Source organism: Phoenix dactylifera, chromosome 12 (genome assembly GCF_051530095.1).
Source record: "Phoenix dactylifera cultivar Ajwa chromosome 12, Ajwa_hap1_PhDact_Kaust_v1.1, whole genome shotgun sequence".
NCBI lineage: Eukaryota > Viridiplantae > Streptophyta > Magnoliopsida > Arecales > Arecaceae > Phoenix > Phoenix dactylifera.
In genome coordinates, this window is record NC_143201.1 from 10605252 (window position 1) to 10624908 (window position 19657).

Here is a 19657-nt window from a genome sequence, read left to right on the forward strand (position 1 = left end):
AATACAAGCTTCTCAAACAAGCAGATATAACAAATATAAACAAATAGAGTAAAGAGGAGGAGCCCTCAAACAAGTTTTGTCTCACAAGTTATTTTAAATCAAAATTTTAAGCATAAACTTGTGTATTTCATGATTATGACATAGGCAAGGATATATTTTAGTTTGGGCAAACCATGAAATAATTTCTAAAAGTATAAGTCAATCAATACATATATAGACATGATATCAAGAAATTAATAATTAAAGACTTTAATCATGCCACAATAAGATTTAAGTTATTGACTTTGCTCAGCTAATTTATGAGAGAGATATCTAAAATTACCGATTCATTCTGAATTCTTCAAGTCAAATACCTACTAGATTTCTTATGTGTAAACTTTTGGCTGAAGAAGGTCCCCTTTCTTGTTTGCATGTGAATGTTTATTATATCTTACGTGGAGGTGTCCTTCAAGTTGAAATCTCTCATTTTCTTGTTTAAGGATCCTGCATTATTAACAAAATCTTTTTCTTTCTTGAAGGAAAGTCATTAGTTTCTTCAAGATACAAAACATTCATACAACATATTTCTTATTTAGATGACTCAACATAAGATATGACAATAATTGAATATTGAGTCGCTTTACTCAAGGGATTGCCTAAATATAAGCAAGCACATGTCACTTGAACTAAAGAGATAGTTTTTAAAAGGCTTAAGAAGAAGGATTGGATGATCTGCAGAATGAGCAACCCAACTGCTTGATTCGATGAAGATGGGTACGATATCACAGACGTGGATTGCCTTTCGCGCGAGAACGGGTGGATGGGAGGGTCACTGGGTTCATACATGTTGGCTCCTTCCATCCGAATTGGTTTTTAGGGTCCCTTTTTTTACTCCACACAAGGTGGATCGAGCGCGAGTGATTCAGAGTCACCCCTAAAAAATCCATCTCCACGTCTGACGAATCCGGGGGTCAAGCTACAACCTGTGGATCGTCAAAAAGGTCGTTTTCCTGCTTGCAGAAAGCACAATTGACGCGAAAGGGCTTGCTTGAACAAGGCTTTCAGTTATTTGCCTTTTTGAGTACCGACCAAGCCCGAAAGACAGAAAGGAACACGGGTCAGCTTGCCACCCGAAGCAGCAGAAAGATTCTCTCTGCGGTGCTTTCACTGGACTTGCTTCCCAAGAGAAAAACTCTAAATCTACCGTACGCCCGTAACCGCTACAGCAAATACAGCCTTTACGCCTACTCGCTTACCGAAAGCAAGAGCAAGGGAAGATTTCTTTATCCACTTGAACGGTGCGAGCGGAAAGAGCGAGCCACAAAAGCAATCTTAGGCAGGAACCTCACTCGTCTATTGAAAAGAATAAGAACTGGTCTCTTTGTTGGCTTGTCAGGATCGTCATAAGAGTCAGTAGAAGTAGGAATCAGAATTTGAAACAACCAAGCAAAAAACCAATCTACACCGGAACAAGACATCTTTCAAGAAAGCAATAGTGTGGAAAGGCGAACTATTCTTCTTGATTGGAAAGGGTAGTAGGCTCGTTAAGTCTAAAGTGCAGTAAGGATTGGATTCCAACTAAGAAAGTGGAAGTCAGTGGCTATTCGTCCTTATGGCCCATAGTCTATAGTCTACTGTTTCATACTCTTTTGGCTCAGGCAAGGACGCGGGTTCGGTACGAAAGTAATCAGAAGAAGAGTATTTGGCATACAATACAAGTAGGAACAGCAACCAGCGAGTGTAGTCAGACGGAGCAAGCCAGGTCTTACAGAACCACGGGTTGAATGAATGCTGCTCGCCACTTTGGAAAGCCAGAATAATAGGTTCCTATGGACTTCATCATATAAGAGTTTATTTGAAGATGTACAATGAAATGATGAACAATGCCAAATAACATTTTATTAATTTGTCAATTCATTTACAAAATTTAATCATCAGTGTACTGACGATTGACTCTTAGGATACAATTCCCAACAACTCCCACTTAGCCTAAAGCTAATCGGCATAGTATCTAATACCCATCTTCGACTTGTGTTCGTTGAACTCTTTGATGCCGAGGACTTTGGTAAATGGGTCAGCCAAATTTTTCTTTTGTATCAATCTTCTGAAGATCAATATCACCTCGTTTGACGATCTCTCGAACCAGGTGGTAGCGACGTAGAATATGCTTGGTCCGCTGATGTGCTTTGGGTTCTCTTGCTTGAGCTATGGTTCTAATGTTGTCACAAAATACAGGCACTGGACCATCAATGGAGGGTGTCACTCCAAGCTCGGTGATGAACTTCCGCAACCATACAGCTTTCTTGGCGGCATCAGATGCTGCGATGTATTCTGCTTCACATGTAGAATCTGCCACTATATGCTGCTTGGAACGCTTCCAGCAGATGGCTCCACCCTTAAGGGTAAAGATATATCTCGACACACTCTTGCTATCATCTTGATCTGACTGAAAGCTTGAATCGGTATATCCCTCAAGTTTTAAGTCAGAATCACCGTAGACAAGTCACTGGTCTTTAGTATATCTCAAATACTTAAGGATGATTTTTACAATCTTCCAATGGTTGCTACCTGGATCAGACTGGTATCTGTTCACTACTCCTAGTGAGTATGCAACATCTGGTCTGGTACATATCATGGCATACATTATAGATCCCACTGCCGAAGCATATGGAATTCTATCCATACTTTCTCTTTCTTGAGGAGTTGTCGGACAATCCCTCTTAGAGAGGTTAATTTCATGGCCCATCGGAAGATTACCTTTCTTGGAATTAATCATACTGAACCTCTTCAGTATAGTATCAATGTATGTGGATTGGGATAATCCAAGTAATCTTCTAGATCTATCTCTATAAAATCTTCATCCCTAGAATGTAAGATGCTTCTCCCAAATCCTTCATTGCAAATTGAGATGATAGCCAAACCTTTATTCCTTGTAGTGCAAGAATGTCATTCTCGATAAAAAGATGTCATCCACATACAGAACAAGAAATATAATAACTGAACCATTTGTCCATTTATAAATGCAAGGTTCTTCTTCATTCTTAATGAAGCCATACGATTTGATCACCTTATCAAATCGTATGTTGCAACTCCGTGAAGCTTGCTTTAATCCATAAATGGATTTTTGAAGCTTTCACACTTTAGACTCATCTGTAGATATAAAACCCTCAGGTTGCATCATATACACCTCCTCTTCTAAATCTTCATTTAGAAAAGCGGTCTTTACATCCATTTGCCAGATTTCATAATCTAAATGGGTTGCTATCGCAAGCACAATCCGAATGGGCTTGAGCATTGCCACGGAAGAAAACGTCTTGTCATCGTCAATACCATGACGTTGATGATATCTCTTGGCAACCAGACGGGCTTTATAGGTCTCAACCTGACCGTCTGCTCTCCGTTTTCGTTTGAAAATCCACTTACACCCTATGGGTTTAATCCTTTCGGGTGGGTCAACTAATGTCCATATATCATTGACCTTTATGTATTTCATTTCGGATTGCATGGCTCCAAGCCATTTATCAGAGTCATACCTTTGCATTGCATCCATATAGATGATCGGATCCTCATTGTTTTCATCAAGTTCGACAGGATCCCCATTCCGGACTAAAAAACTGTAGTATCAGTCCGGCTGACGTGGTACTCTACCTGATCGCCTTAATGGTACATCTAAAATAGGTTCTGGATTTGATCTAATCAATTCAGACTCAACTGGTTCAGTGGATGGTGTCGGGTCTTCTACATATTGAACTTCCTTAAGCTCAACATTAGAGCTTCTACTTCCTTCTCCAAGGAATTCCTTCTCTAAGAATATAGCTCTATTGCTTACGAACAACTTTTGTTCTTCAGCAAGGTAGAAATAATATCCTTTAGTCTCTTTAGGGTAACCGACAAAGAAACATTTGTCAAACTTGGGTTCAAGTTTGTTTATTTTTAAACGTTTGACGTACGCCGAACACCCCCAAACCCTAAGATGAGAGAGCATTGGCTTACGTCCAGTCCACATCTCATGTGGTATTTTATTTATCGACTTACTTGGAACCTTATTTAGAATGTAGCAGGCTGACTCAAATGCATATCCCCAAAAAGATATGGGCAGACTCGCAAACCCCATCATGGATCGAACTATGTCTAACAGAGTTTGATTTCTTCTTTCTGATACGCCGTTATGCTGCGGTGTACCAGAAGGAGTCCATTGAGAAAGAATCACATTCTCTCCCAGATATGTCAAAAACTCATTGGAAAGGTATTCATCCCCTCGATCTGATCGAAGCGTTTTAATACTCTTTTCAGTTTATTTTTCTACTTCATTACGATACAATTTGAACATTTCAAATGCTTCAAATTTATGTCTCATTAAATAGACATAACCATACCTCGAAAGATCGTCTGTAAACGTAATAAAAAATGAATACCCACATCTAGCATATGTGCTCATTGGCCCACATACATCAGAATGTATAAGGGTCAATAAGTCACTTGCTCATTCACCTTTTTCGGTAAAAGGTGATTTGGTCATCTTACCAAGAAGACATGACTCACAGGTTGTCAATGATTCATAATCATTAACATTGAGGATTTCCTCTTTACTTAACATGTTCATTCTGTTCATGTTAATATGACCTAGCCTATGATGCCAAAGATAGACATCCGTAACATTATCTATTCTAGGGCGCTTACTTGACTTGTACATTACATTAACAGGTTGTGATAATATGTAAATCCCATTACTCAATTGTCCATGCATTACAGTAACACAATTCATAACGATATCACAGTAATTTCTTTTTATTGAAATTTCATAACCGTTCATGGCCAAAAGGCCTACAGAAATTACATTTAATAGGAAAGAAGGACAAAAGTGACAGTCACTTAAGACTATTTATTATTTGAGAATTGAATACAAGTTTCAGAATCCCTAAAGCTAGAACTGAAACTGATCTTCCATCTCCAACATTTAGGAACCTTTCGCTTTCTTCAAATCTCTCACTGACCTGTAGTCCCTGCAACGAATTACAAATATTAAAAGGACTTCCGGTGTCCAATACCCAGGTCGAATTATCACATATTGAGAAATTACAAGGTGTTATCATATAAGTACCTTGATCTGCAACTGATTGCATCTTTTTCTCTGGCCTATTCGGGTCAAGAGAGGCAATGTACTGAGGATAGTTCCTTTTCCAATGCTCTTGCTTCTTACAGTAGAAGCACTCTGCCTTACTCTGATTAGCCTTCTTCTTCTTAGTCTGACTTTGCTCAGCACGATGCACCTTTTTCTTTTGATTTTTGTTTTTCTTCTTTCCTTTTTTAAAGGGACGACGACCCTTGGACGAAACTCCCACTAAATTCACCGACCCTTTTAGGAGTTGATGATCCTTCTCAAAAGTTTGTAGTAAACCCAACAATTGGTGATAATTTACTACCGGTTTCATCATACGATAGTTGGTGAGAAAAGGGCGGTACGAAGTAGGAAGAGAGTTCAGTATAGCATCTTTTTCCAAATTGATCATGAAGGAAAAAATCGAGTGTGCTTAAGCGGTCGATCAACTCAATCATGTACAATACGTGATCAGTCACCGATGCCCCATCTTTCATCCGTGCACTGAAAATAGCATAACTAGTCTTGTGCCTTTCAACGTCGTCAGGAGTGCCAAAAGATTCGTTCAACACTTGAACAATTTCTTCGGGCTGGGCATTCTCAAATCGGCGACTGAACTCATCACTCATTGCAGCAAGCATAATGCATCGGATAGTGATACGGTCACTGAGCCACTTCTGATAAGTTTCTCTGACCGCACCCCGTGCATTAGCAGCAAGCTGCTCAGGTGCTGGATCCGTTATCACATAAAGGATCTGTTCATGCTCTAGCACAATCTTAAGTTTTCTAAGCCAATTATTGAAGTTGAGACTAATCAACTTGTCATTATCCAATAATGCACGAAGTGACAGACTTGTGGCCATTTCTACGTAAAAAAAAATTTGACTGTTAGTATATGAATTGACTAAACAGATTAGATTTGGACTTTAGTCTAAAAGTACTCCCACTATTTTATACAAATTTGTAGCCTCTACCTCAAATTCGAAAAATTACTCTTAATTCTTTAGTGGGCACTAGAACCCAATAGATCACATATAGGCCCGAATGTGGCTCGGCCAACCCATATGCACCTATTGGTAGGCTCTTAACCAATTGTTTCACCAAACAACTTCTAGTGATGATTTTGCCCTACGTTCTTCGGCAGGCGTGTGGTGCCTCCACCGAATGCCCTAGTTAGGTCCAACCATTAAATGATAGAATTCAGTCTAATCAACTAATAGACAACCAAGCCCGAGTGTGGCTCGGCTCACCTGACCGCCTATTGAAGATACACTCAACTTATCATATATTGAATGATAATTTCAATGTTTGATAAGTACCAGGCATGTCGCGCCTCCAATAATTATCAGAACATTGGACCCATTTTCATCCAACTTAATGGGAGGCTATGATCTAGTTATACCCATAACCATTTCATTTTAAGGACCTAATAATTTTAGAGAATTTCGTAATTAGGATAGATGAGAAGATCCGATTAGTCTAATTTCTCCAATTGATTTCACTAAGTTAGATTATAAAAAATTAGATTCAAACTGGTTAAGGAGGCACCTAAATCAGTCAAACTGGTTTTTCTTATAGGTATGGGTTAACTTGAATCATTAAATGATCCAATCAAAAATGATTGACCAAATCGGCCAGGTAAGTGAGATCGGTGGAAGGGATATGCCATTAACTCGACAAAGACGCATCAGTGCGAGTAGCTCCCAATTAAAAACCATCGGTCGAGTCTGCCAAACTTACTTTAGACACGGACTGGTTAATGAATTTTGATTTTGACTATCCTAATGACTCGGGCTCAACCACGGAGCCTAAATCAAGTTCCATCTTGGTCTGATCAAAGACATGGAACCGATCAATCTAGAACTATTGTAAATTGAATTGAGTTATCTTGATTTGATCTAATTACTACTTAGTTAGATTTAATCAATTAACTCAATCATTCCATGATTTGATTCTAACCTTAGGTCTAACCCAATTAGAGAACTTGACTTGAGCTTACCCAAACCCCCAAGACTTTGCAATTTGTCATTGAAATTCAATTCACAATTTTAGATCACTTAATTCTCAATTAAGTGTAGTTTTATGAAAAAATTTTAGAACATTGTATAAGTCTTAAATGAGATGTTAATTACAAATTTTTTAATTCTTAAAATGAGATCTAAATTTGTGAATTAAACATTTCGATTTCAGATTTAATTCATGTTTAAATTATTAACGATTTATGTTCATATATCACATATATAAACTAACATGAATTAACTTAAATAATATGCATCATATGCATTTATTTTCAGATCTTATATGTCTTACAAAATCAGAGATTAAAGGATCATAAATTGCATTTAGATCTAATCTAAATAAGTTTATGATTTCAAATTTTACATGTTCAATATATCATATATATTAATAATAAAACATGCATCACATGCATCCAAATTTTAGATCTAGTTAATCATGCAAAAACAGTAATTAAATCATTCATAAATCTTCTTTAGATCACTAAACATATTTATAAATCTCAAATTTAATTACAAAGATTAAAACAGATTTTAATCTACCTTTCGTTGTTCATCTTCAAGGATAAATCACAGTGGCACCCCTACACGCCATAGAAGATTCCATCGAATGGAAAACGAGGGTGATGGGCCTTTCTTTCTTTTATGACCGGACAGCCTGGTGATTAACCCAATTAGATTACTAAACCACTCAGATTAATTCAATTATTTTAAGCATAAATTGTTTAAACATTCAACCTGGCTCTGATACCAATTGAAGGGAAAAGTCGGTTTTTGCATGCATGTAATTTAAAAATTTTCAAAAAATGCCGCGGAAAGATAGAATTAAACTCTTTAATTCCAAGCATGCAAGGGAGACCATATCTCAAAAATAAATTACAGGAACGTTTAAACTATTTATGTAAAAATAACTATAAGCATGATTAATCATGAAATTAAAAAATTAGCAACCCTAGTTAAGTTCTAAACCTAACTAAGATAAAATAAATCTCATACCTTATGATAAAGAAGATGGATCTGAAGATCTGAAAGTCGAGCCTCGCAGCCACATACGTGTCTGGCCTCTACGGATGATCCACGCGAAGCTCCGGGTTGATCTAATCCCGCGGAAGTGCTAGCTTGTGGGGAACCCTGCTATGGCTGATTTTGTTCTTTCTAAAATCAATCAACCTTTGATTGATCTTATGAGAGGAAGGAGGAAGATGAAGAAAGAGAAGAGGAGAAGAGATGATGTGATCCTCTCTTTTTTTTTGAATTTTTAGAACTCTAAGTTCTTCAAAAATTAATCTAATAAACCCTTGGCGTGGAGGGCCTTATATAGCCAAGGTCCCCACGCCATCTTCCCACTATAGGCGCCCACTTTTTGCCAACTGATTTGGCAATTAAAATCCTTACAAAATAGGGGTTATTACGGCAGCCAAGAGGAGGAAAGATTGCATCTTTTATGCACCTTGAATCCCTAATAAAAAGGGATTCAAGCACCTCCCAAAAACAAAGGCTGCCGCCCATGTTTGCGCCCAAAGAAGGACTCTTAATTATCTCGTGATGGCGCCAACTATTGGCAATGAAATCCCCTAAAAAATAGGGCTTCATCACGTGGAATATCTGAGAGATTTGGAGATTTTATCAGCACCTTGACTCCCTACAAATTAGGGAGTCTTGCGCCCAAGAAAACATCCATACACGCCCCCTTTGATCTTGCATTCAAGAGTCCTTCTCAAAGAAGGATTCTTACACGAATTAATTCCCTAAATTTAAGGGAGTTTCCATGGCTTAAAACTCTCCCTTTTAGTGCCTACAAATCCCATGCCATGAATCCCAAAAAATAAGGACTCATGGCGCTTTGATTTGTTACACTGCATGCTTATCTCTTGTGCCAACAACTTGGCGCAAGAGCTCCCTACTTCTTAGGGATTTAATGCCCAAATAAAAAGAAAGAATTAGCCATCAGATGCCATGCCTCCCAGCATTATTCACGCCAACTATTTGCCAAAAAATATTGGAGAGGCACTATGAATTTAGGGGATAATGGTGAGGTATCATTTCTTCTCCAAGAGGGAAAGCTAGGTTCCTAAATTTTAGGAATTCTTCTTCATAATAATTTCTAATTATTTGGACTCTTAATCCTCATCAAATAAGAACTCTTAATTGACTTGAGTCAAGCCCATTCCAATTGGGTCAAGTTCGATCAATTAGGTTATGCCCAATCGGCTTGGATCAAACCCGGTCGAATTAGGTCAAACCCAAATTTAGCCCATATTTAATATAATTCAATTTTGACTTAATTAAAGTCCAATAATTCAATCAAATTGAATTTATTAGTAATCTAATTACTAATTAACCCTCCAATAATTCAATAATTATTTTAATGCAACTTTTGTTTAGAATAATTTGTCAATCGAATTGACCAAATTACCCTAAATGATTCTTAATCATCAATCAGCCATTTGATCAACCTACAAACATCTATGCGTGTGACCCCATAGGTTCGAACGTAAGGCGGTAGCATAAGAACAACTTCTTGTACTAATCGAAATGACCATCTAGCAATGGTACTCGACGTCCGAATAGGCCGAATATATGCGAAGCAAATATTCTGGAACTCTGAACTATAGTTACTCTATAATTCATCCCTTTGACTTCTAATGCCATAATGACTTCAGAGTTCTGTCAACTCTGTAATAAGTACATCCTCATGTGATCAACTTTAGAAATCCTGTGACTCCTCACAAGAATTATCTTAGCCAAGGTTTTGCTAAATTGAACACAAAGTATTATCTCCTGTTTTCAGGAGGGGTCAATTCCATCTTGACTCATGCACTGATTTCACAAGTACTTGACTGCACCCAGTAACCTTCCATCCCAGAATTAGAAATTCTGCTAGTCCGGTACCAAAGTATAGTGAGTTGCTTGCTAATCACTGTGGTGATCTCAGGTCTGAGGGATACTTATACAAATATCCATTCGGAACATCTCTCGACAGTAGAGTGTTTCGGAATTGGTCACGTTCAGTGAAATGTACTCCTACATTTCACCTGTGCGACATATCAGTATCTCCACACTCCTTGGTTAAGAGAACAACCAACGTATATATCTCACAACGATCTAATCTCGACAATGCTATCGTCCTATTAACAGCAAATCATTTGGTCGCGAGCATGTTTAAGGACTTGAAGATAAATCCTCCTTTATCATAAAACAAGTCCTATGGACTTCATCATATAAGAGTTCATTTGAAGATGTACAATAAAATGATGAACAATGCCAAATAATATTTTATTAATTTGTTAATTCATTTACAAAATTTAATCATCAGCGCACTGACGATTAACTCTTAGGATACAATTCCCAACAAAATCAATGTTAGCTTTGACAAATCATCCACAATTACAAAATCAAGAAACTTATCTTCTAGGTTCACAATTCTAGAGATCCAAATAAGTTCTTGTGGAGAATTTTCAAGGACTATGAGGTAGAAACAATATTTTCTGATTTAGAAATCATTCTAGTTTGTTTTCCTAGATGACTTGCATAGAAAATTTTGACCTTGCAGAAATTAATCTAAGTAAACCAATGACAAGATCTTTTGAGATTAAGTCCATACTAGTATGAGTTGATTTTATATGCCAAAACTAATTTCTTTAATCTTGGTATTCATAATGCATATATCGAAAAATATACTAAGTACACATTCTTATGTCTAAGATCAATAAAAGATAATGCCATGGATATAAAAATTCTCAATCAAGCATATAAAGAATTCATAGAGTTATTTTTATAAAATTGATTAATCATTTAGCAACTTATCCAACAGTAAGTAAAGCATACTATAAAATAAAGTGATTTGAATATATTTCCAAAAATATTTCCTATATCACAAAATTGATTAATACCTGCAATTTATGTTTTAATCAAATACTAAAGCAAAAAGAATGATGAGATGCAAGGATTACTGATTTCATTATTATTATTTTTTAATTACTTTTCTTAAGTATATTTTAAGTTTCATTCTCTAATATGTATCTAGAGCATCTAATGTCCAAATTAATATCTTTTGTTGGAGCCTTGAGTGCTAGACACTCCTACAAAAAATATTCAGATTTTCAACCTAGGAATCCAAGCTCTTTTGGGTCCTTGTAGGTTAGCTATAATTGTTTCTTTTGGAACCCATATTTTCTTAATAGCTATTTTGTCCATAAGTTTGCAGAATTTAGGATTACTAGGAATGTATTTCTGCATCCTCTTGTTGAATTTAACAAACATAGATTTAACATGAGTAGTGGATAAACTTTTAGTTTTCTATTTTTGCCTTTTAGGTTCATCAAATTTGTAATGTACAGATTTAGGAACAACAGAAGAGATTTTACTTAACTTTTGTTCCTGTTTATCAGTATTATAAGAAGCTGTTTTAAAATAATTAGAAACTGTTTTAACAAACATATTCTTGAAAGATTTTTGGGTGTACCAAGGTTAATATCCCAATCCAACTTTATCAAATTCAGCTCTTCGATTATTTATCATTAGGTTCAACTTTTCAGAGCTCAAAGTAAATCTTTCAACAACAGATTTTAATTTGTCAACTTCTTTAGTTAATCTTCTGTTATCTTCTGAAAGAAATTCATTGTTTTTCTTAAGTTTATCATGGCTTTCAGTGAGAAGTTGGCTTTTCTGATTTAGTTCTTTGTTTTTCTTAATTAATATTTCAGTTTTATTAGTTAGTTTCAGTTTTTCATCTATTAGGATTTGATTCTCATTCTTCAAGTTCTTGTTCTTACAAATAAGTTTCTTATATTCTAAATACAAATCAGAAAAGGCATCATGAAGTTCATCAAATGTAAAATCAGATTGAGTTTCGGCATGTACTTCATCTTTGAATGAGAAATCACTTTGTGTTCTAGTACATACCTCATCTTCATGTCCCACAAATCAAAGATTTTCAATTTCAGTTTGCTGTTCTTCTTCTTCAGAGCTAGTTTCAGATTCACTAAAAATGTTAGTGCATTCATATTTAACTTCAAGCATATTCCAGATTTCCTTAGCAGTTATGCAAAAAGATATGCTATTAAGTTCACTACCATCTAATGCACAATATAGTATATTCATGGCTTTTGAATTTTGCTGAGCTATTTTCTTATCATAATTAGTGTTTGTGTGTGGACCATTTACTTAAGCTCTAGGCAATTACAAGTAATGCAGTGGAAATTTAAGCTAGAGCAATTATACTATGGCTTTAGGGTGCAATTGATCTAAAATTAACTTATAGTTGTATAATCAATTTTAATCTATGTGAATGATAAGAATGGAGTGGAAGCTAAGCAAGTTCTAAACAATCACTTATAAATCAATAGGAAACAAAGCTAGAGATATTACACAATCAAGTATGAATGTAAGGTATGAAACACAAAAGATAAGGCATCACAAACACAAAGATGTATAGTGGTTCGGTGCACCCCAGCACCTACATCCACTCTCCAAGACTTCTTGAAAATTTTACTATAATCCCTCAGATTACAGCCGGTTGTTTTACAAGCTCACAACCTAACTTATTGTTTTCACGAGATCACAACGAACTCGGTCGGTTTTCACAGGCTCACCGACTAGAATCAATCCGATTATTTTTACAGGCTCACCGACTAGAATCAATCCGATTATTTTCACAGGCTCACAATCCAACCCAGTTGGTTTTTTCCGGATTACCAACTACAACCTACAACGTTGATTTTCACTGGCTCACTAACAATCCTTAACCCCTTGATTCAATCCCTTGATTGAATCAAGTTACAAGATGTCAGAATAGGAGTTTAAAATAAATACAAGCTTCTCAAACAAGCAGATATAACAAATATAAACAAATAGAGTAAAGAGAAGAAGCCGTCAAACAAGTTTTGTAGATGAAGGAACTCGGCTTCTTCTTTACTTGACCCTCTTCTGATTGCACACGAGATAGAGGATTACTGAGACAGCACACAGTTGGAGAGGAAGCTTTGGGATTCACTCGGATGCTCTTCTTCTCTCTCTTTTGCTTTGAATGGCCCTTTTATGCTTTTGAAAGGTTTCTCTTGAAATCTCTTTGAAATCTCTTCCCTATGTGTTCTCTCCCACTTTCTTAACTTCTTTCCTAGCTCTTCCCTTGATTTTATAGCTTTGGATGGCGTGGAAACAAAGATCTAGCCATTAGAGACAAAAATAGAGCCATTGGAGTTGAGAAAAAAACTAGCCGTTATGCCTCCCAACGTGCTCAAGTCGACTCGGTTGAAGCAGGAGTCGACTCGTGAATAGGGGTCTATCCGGCACTGTAGCTGGGAGTCGACTCGATTGTAGCTGGAGTCGACTTGAGAACTGTAGCGCTAAAAACTACTTTCTATCCTGACTGAGAGAGACGGCTCGAATGAAGTAGGAGTCGACTCGACACTGTAGCTGGAGTCGGCTCGTGAATAGTAGGAGTCGACTCGAGCACTGTAGCGCTGAAATCAACTTTCTGTCTTTTTCTGCGGGAGTCGGCTCGTGAACAGTAGGAGCCGACTTGAGCACTATTCCTTGAAACTCCAAAGTGCTAGAGTCGATTCTGAACTTCCAAGAGTCAACTCGAGGACTGTTCTTTTGAATTTTTGTTGGAGTTTGCTCTTTCAATTTGAGTCCTTTGAACTTGAACCTTGGGCCAATGAAGTGTAGCTTTCTTCCAACTTTTTTTGAGAGCTTTTGAGGCCTTCTTGTATTTTTCCAATTTGTTATGTTTCTTGCAAAACAAATTATCTTTCTTCTTGCAACACAAACATTAGTAATTATACTTCAGGGTTTTGTGATCATCAAAATCAATCTTTGGGTCAGCATATCCCAGGTGGGGTCCCTGAACCTATGGCTTGGTGTCGCCCAGTAGCCGACTCGAGGCGCTGGCTGGATGCGGTTTAAGAAAATAAAGTACCGCCTTCACTATCAGCTGTCGCTTTTGGTATAATATTCAGCGCTTGATCCTAACAACTCAGTCAGATCAAGATGATAGTAAAAGTGTCTTAGGTTATGTTTTTACCCTGAAAGGTGGTGCTGTCTGCTGAAAAAGTTTCAAGCAGCATATTGTGGCTGATTCAGTGTGCGAGGCAGAGTACATAGCTACATCTGATGCCGCTAAGAAAGTTGTATGGTTGTGAAAGTTTATCACCGAGCTTGAAGTGGCACCATCCATTGATGATCCAGTTCCACTTTTTTGTGATAACACTGGAGCCATCGCTCAAGCAAAGGAACCAAAAGGCACATCAGCGGACCAAGCACATTTTGCAACGGTATCGCCTTGTTCGTGAGATAGTAGAACAAGGTGACATAGATCTTCAGAAGATCGAAGAAAAGAAAAATCTGGCCGACCCATTTACTAAAGTTCTTGGCATGAAGGAGTTCAATTATCATAAGTCGAAGATGGGTATACAATACTATACTGATTGGCTTTAGTCCAAGTGGAAGTTGTTGGAAAATATGTCCTAAAGATCAATTGTCATCTTGTTGATGATTGAGATGTATATGAATTAATAAATAATAAAAGTTATTTATCATTTTTTCATCACATATTTTATACAACTTCATGAACTCATATAATGTGCTGAAGTCCTTAGGACTCTTTTAAATGACAAAGGAGGATTTGTGTATAAGTCCTTAAACCTGTTCACGACCAAATGATATGCTATTACTGGGACATTAACATTATCAAGTGTAAGTCGTTGCGTGCCATATTTGTTGGTTGTCCTCTTAACCAAACAGTGTGGAGATACTGGTATGCCACACAGGTGAAGTGTAGGAGTACATTTCACTGAACATGATCTGATCTAGAACACTCTGCTGTTAGGAGATGTTCCGAGTAGATATGGGTATACGTATCCCTCCGATTTGAGATCGCCACGGTGACTAGCAAGCAACTCACTGTACTTTGGTATTGGACTATCTAAATTTCTAATTTAGTGACGAAAGTTTTTTGGGTACAATCAAGTACTTGCGAAACCAGGGTAATCCTTGTGAGGAGTCACAGGATTTGTAAAGTTGAAATGCATTTTGGATGAATTAAAAGAGTTGACAGTGAACTTTGAAGACATCCTATGCATTCGGAGTCATAGAATTATATAGTAACCATAGTCCAAGGAATCTTGAATGTTGCTTTGCAATCATTCGGCCCATCCGAACGTCGGGTACCATTGCTAGATGGTCATTTCGATTAGTACAGAAAGTTGCTCTTATGCTACCGACTTAGGTTCGAACCAATGGGGTCACACGCATAGAGGTTTCTAGGTTGATTCAATGGCTGATTGACGATTAAGAATCGTCCAGGGGTACATCGGTCAATTTGATTGACAAATTACCCTAAGCAAAGGTTGCAGTAAAATAATTATTGAATTATTGGAGGATTAATTGGTAATTAGATTGCTAATGAACTCAATTTGATTGAATGATTGGGCTTAGGTTGAGCCAAATTGAATTGGATTCAATTTGGGCTACGTTTGGGTTGACCTAATTGGATTGGGTTCGAACCAAGTAGATTGGGCTTGTCCCAATTTATGGGACTTGACCCAATTGGATTGGGCTTGACCCAAGTCAATTAAAAGTCGTTATTTGATAAGGATTATGAGTCCAAAATTCAGAATTAGATGAGGAGAAGAATTCCTAAATTTTAGGAATCTAACTTTCCTTCTTAGAGAAGGAGTTGACACCTCATATTAATCCCTATTTTCAAGGCACCTCTCCTCTTTATTTTTGGCCAATAGTTGGCATGAGAAAGAGAGGAGGCGTGGGGCTAGATTTCCTATTTTTATGGTGCCTCAAACATCCTTAAAAGATGGCATGTGACTTCCTTAAAAAATAGGGAGTTGAATTGGGCGCAAGGAGTTGGATTGCGGCACCTATTATCATGGCGCCATGAATCCCTATTTGTAGGGACTCATGGCGTGGGATTTTTCCAGCCAAAAGAGAGTCTTTTCCTTTCTCTCTTCCAACCGTGTGCACCATAATTTTTAAGGGATTAAATCAGTCAACTGGTTGGCTCAAATCAAGGGGTGGCATGGGGATCAATTTAGGCAGGGAGTTGGACTCCTTGGCCTATAAAAAGGCCTCCACGCCTAGGGCTCAAGAGGGTCTTTCTAAGTTCTGAAAAATCAAAAGACGGCCACCATCTCTTCTCCTTCTTCTCCTCCTCCATCATCTTCTTCTTCAGCAAGCAATCAAAGTGTTGATTGCCACGAGAAGAATTCAGCCATCGCAGCATATCCTTGTGAGCTAGCACTCCCGTAGACGTTGATCTTTCTGGAGCTTCGCGTGGACGATTCATAGAGGCCAGACGCATATACAGCTACGAAGCATGATCAAGGAGTCATCAAAGGTTTCCAGCAAATCAGGTATGAGATTTGATCTCCTTAGGTATTAAGATTAGATCTTAACTTGATTGCAGAAATTTCATGGTTGCTGAAATTTTAGAATTATATGTTAGACATACAATCATAGTTTCATATTTTATATAAATATTTAAATCCTGTTTTTATTTTTATGGTAAAGATTAGATCTCATGCATGCATTTAAAGTTAAAGCGTTTAATTTTAAATTTGTTTCGCTGATTTTTAATTTTTTTTTAAAATCGCATGCTTGCTACCCACATGGGTTCCTTTCAAATGTATCGTTCACTCTCGACTGATTGAGTAGGTTTTAGGTCTCGATTAGGGTTTACATCTTATGTAAATATGAAACTCCTTTCATATGTTATGCGTTTATATCTTATGTAAATGATATATTTGTTTAGGTTTACACCCTATGCAAATATGAAACTCTTTTATATGTTATGTGTTTACGTCTTATGTAAATGACATATTAGTTTAGGTTTACATCTTATGTAAAGATTGCTTAACATATATATACATCTCATGCATATATTAATTTCCTTTTTAAGCATAATCCTAAACAAAATTATCCTTTAATGAACATGAATCCATGATTTGATCATATCTTATGCATCTCATGCATATATCAATATCCTTTTAAACATAGGCATAAATAGAAAATTATCTTTTTATGATCATGAATCTTTGATTGAATCTTATCACATGCATCTTATGCATATAATTTCAGATCTGAAAGTTCCAATTAAAGCATGCTATCTATTGAAATTTTGATCATGCAAGACATGTTTTTAATTATTGCAATCTCATTGTTAATTAAAAACAACATGCAAGATCAGAAAAGAAAATAAAAATCTGCATGCTGAAATCCATGTTTTAAATTTAGATCTAATTTAATCCTAATCAAGCCTATTAATTTTAATCTTAATCCCTTAAATACGGCTCTGATACCATTGTCGGGTCACCCCCGCAAGCTTTGCGACAATCGCAGTGGAAAGACACGCGTGGGGTTTGTTCATCTCATGAACGTCTTAGGAAACGTAGGTTTCAAAAATTTCTAGAGTTCTCTAACTCAAATTTATAAAATCTAAAGAAAAGATTAAAACTAAAAACTAGATTAATTTTCAGATCTACTACAATTTCTAATTGTAAAGGATTTATAAAGATCTAATATTTACCTTTGAGTGGGTAGAACTTCATCGCTATCTGATGATCGTAGGATTTTGGTTCGCTTGAAGCCGGACAAGCGTCCGGCCTCTACAAGTATCTACACGAGGTACAGATTGCTCCAAGATCTCACCGGAGTGCTAGCTCCCTTGCAGAGATCACCTTTGATGGCTGATTTTCTCTCTCTTCAATCAACCCTTTGACTGCTTTGAGAGGAAGAAGAAGAGGGTGCAGCTCTTCTTTCTTGCTCACGCCTGGAAGAAAAAGGAGGAAGGGAGTGGGCGGCTGATTCTAGAGAATTTTCAATGCCTCTAATGCCTCACACCTGGCCCCCTTTTATAGGCATCTCATGCCCATTCAAATAAGGAATAATCTCAATGATAAATCACTCCTTGATGATCCCTCCAAATTCTACCACACCTCTTACTTAATTCTATTGCACACCTTACTTAAAAGGGATTGGAGAGAATCTAAAGTCTTAGCTTATGTCATGTGGCAATCCGCGTGAAAGAGGAGAAGAAGGAGCGGATGCCCTCCATGTGGCATGCAGGACCAAAGTAAGAAAGGAGGGGGACGCCCCCTTCCTTTCCCTAAGCGTGCGACAAGGAGGAGGGGTGGACGCCCCTCCTTTTCCCCCCTATGTGGCCCGCATGAAGGATGGGACAATCCCATCCTTTCATGCTCAAATTTTCTAATCTAAATTAGGAAATATTTAGTCCCTCTTGATCAATTGAATTCTAATCCAATTAGAACCCAATATGTCCTCCAATTTGATTCATGTGAATTCTAATCCAATTAGGATCCAAATTGGACTTCATGAATTAAGTTCCTTATCTAATAAGGAGTTCTTAATTAATTAGGCCTTTCTATCCTTATCCAATAAGGTTCAGCCAAATTTAATTAGATCCAATTGAATCAATTAAATTGCAATCCAGTTGCAAATCCTTCTTTTTTAACTCACTAACTCTTAGTGGGTTAAACTAATTGTTAATCAAATTGACAATCAAGATCAATTACCATTCTAAATCGCAATCCAACCATCGGAACGATCAAAACCTCTAATATGTGTGATCCCGTAGGTTCTATTCTATCTGGTAGTTAGATATATCATGATCTCTATCATAATATCATTGAAACTCCTTTCAATGGGTTGAAATAATTTCAACTCTTCTCTTAGGATTTAATGATCACCAAGTGAATGCTTTTGAGTCTCACAATCCACTAGTGATATCTAGCAGTATGTAGTAGTAACCCAGCAGAATGTAATGGATGAACCTTTAGGTGCAGTTAGCGTATGATACAATACCTCTATCGTAGATTCCGATATGACGGAGGTTATGGATAACTCATCAAACCCCATCGTCTGTCTTATGTCAAATTTATTTGACTTAAGTTCAAAATTGGAAACTCTTTTTCCAGAACTGCCCTGGCCAAGGTCTTTCGAATTTAGTCTCATAAATCACATAGGATCACTCCTAATCTATCAAGATCAATAGATCCTATTTAGATGCAACCCTAATACGACAGTAAACCTACTGCAGCCAATCTGCACCATAAGGACCCTTAGGACCCATGTTTATATGCTCGTCAAACTATAGCATCAAGTAAGTCACTGACGAGTGGATAGACATCCAAGTGACTTCTTATTTTGGTCACACTCAGTACCTTATTCTCTAACAAGCACTTGCACAATCACTCCAGTGTCCCCATACTGTGGACTTAAGACTCGTCCATCAATGAAAGTGATCTGTGCACTAATCTTATCGGATCGATCATCGTCCTTCGTGATGATCCATCGATCAAGAGCAATTCAGGAATTAACTGCCTAATGACACATGTCTTAAATTCTCAACTCTTGAGAATATGTGTTATTATTTTATTAATTCCTAGGATGATTCATAGACACATAATAACATGAATGAACAAAATGCCCAATTTTATTAATTAATAAAAAGATCAAGTACAAATTTTATGACCCAGAACAAATACAATGTGTCTACCAAATTTGCTTTTAGGCCATACTTCTAACAAGTACA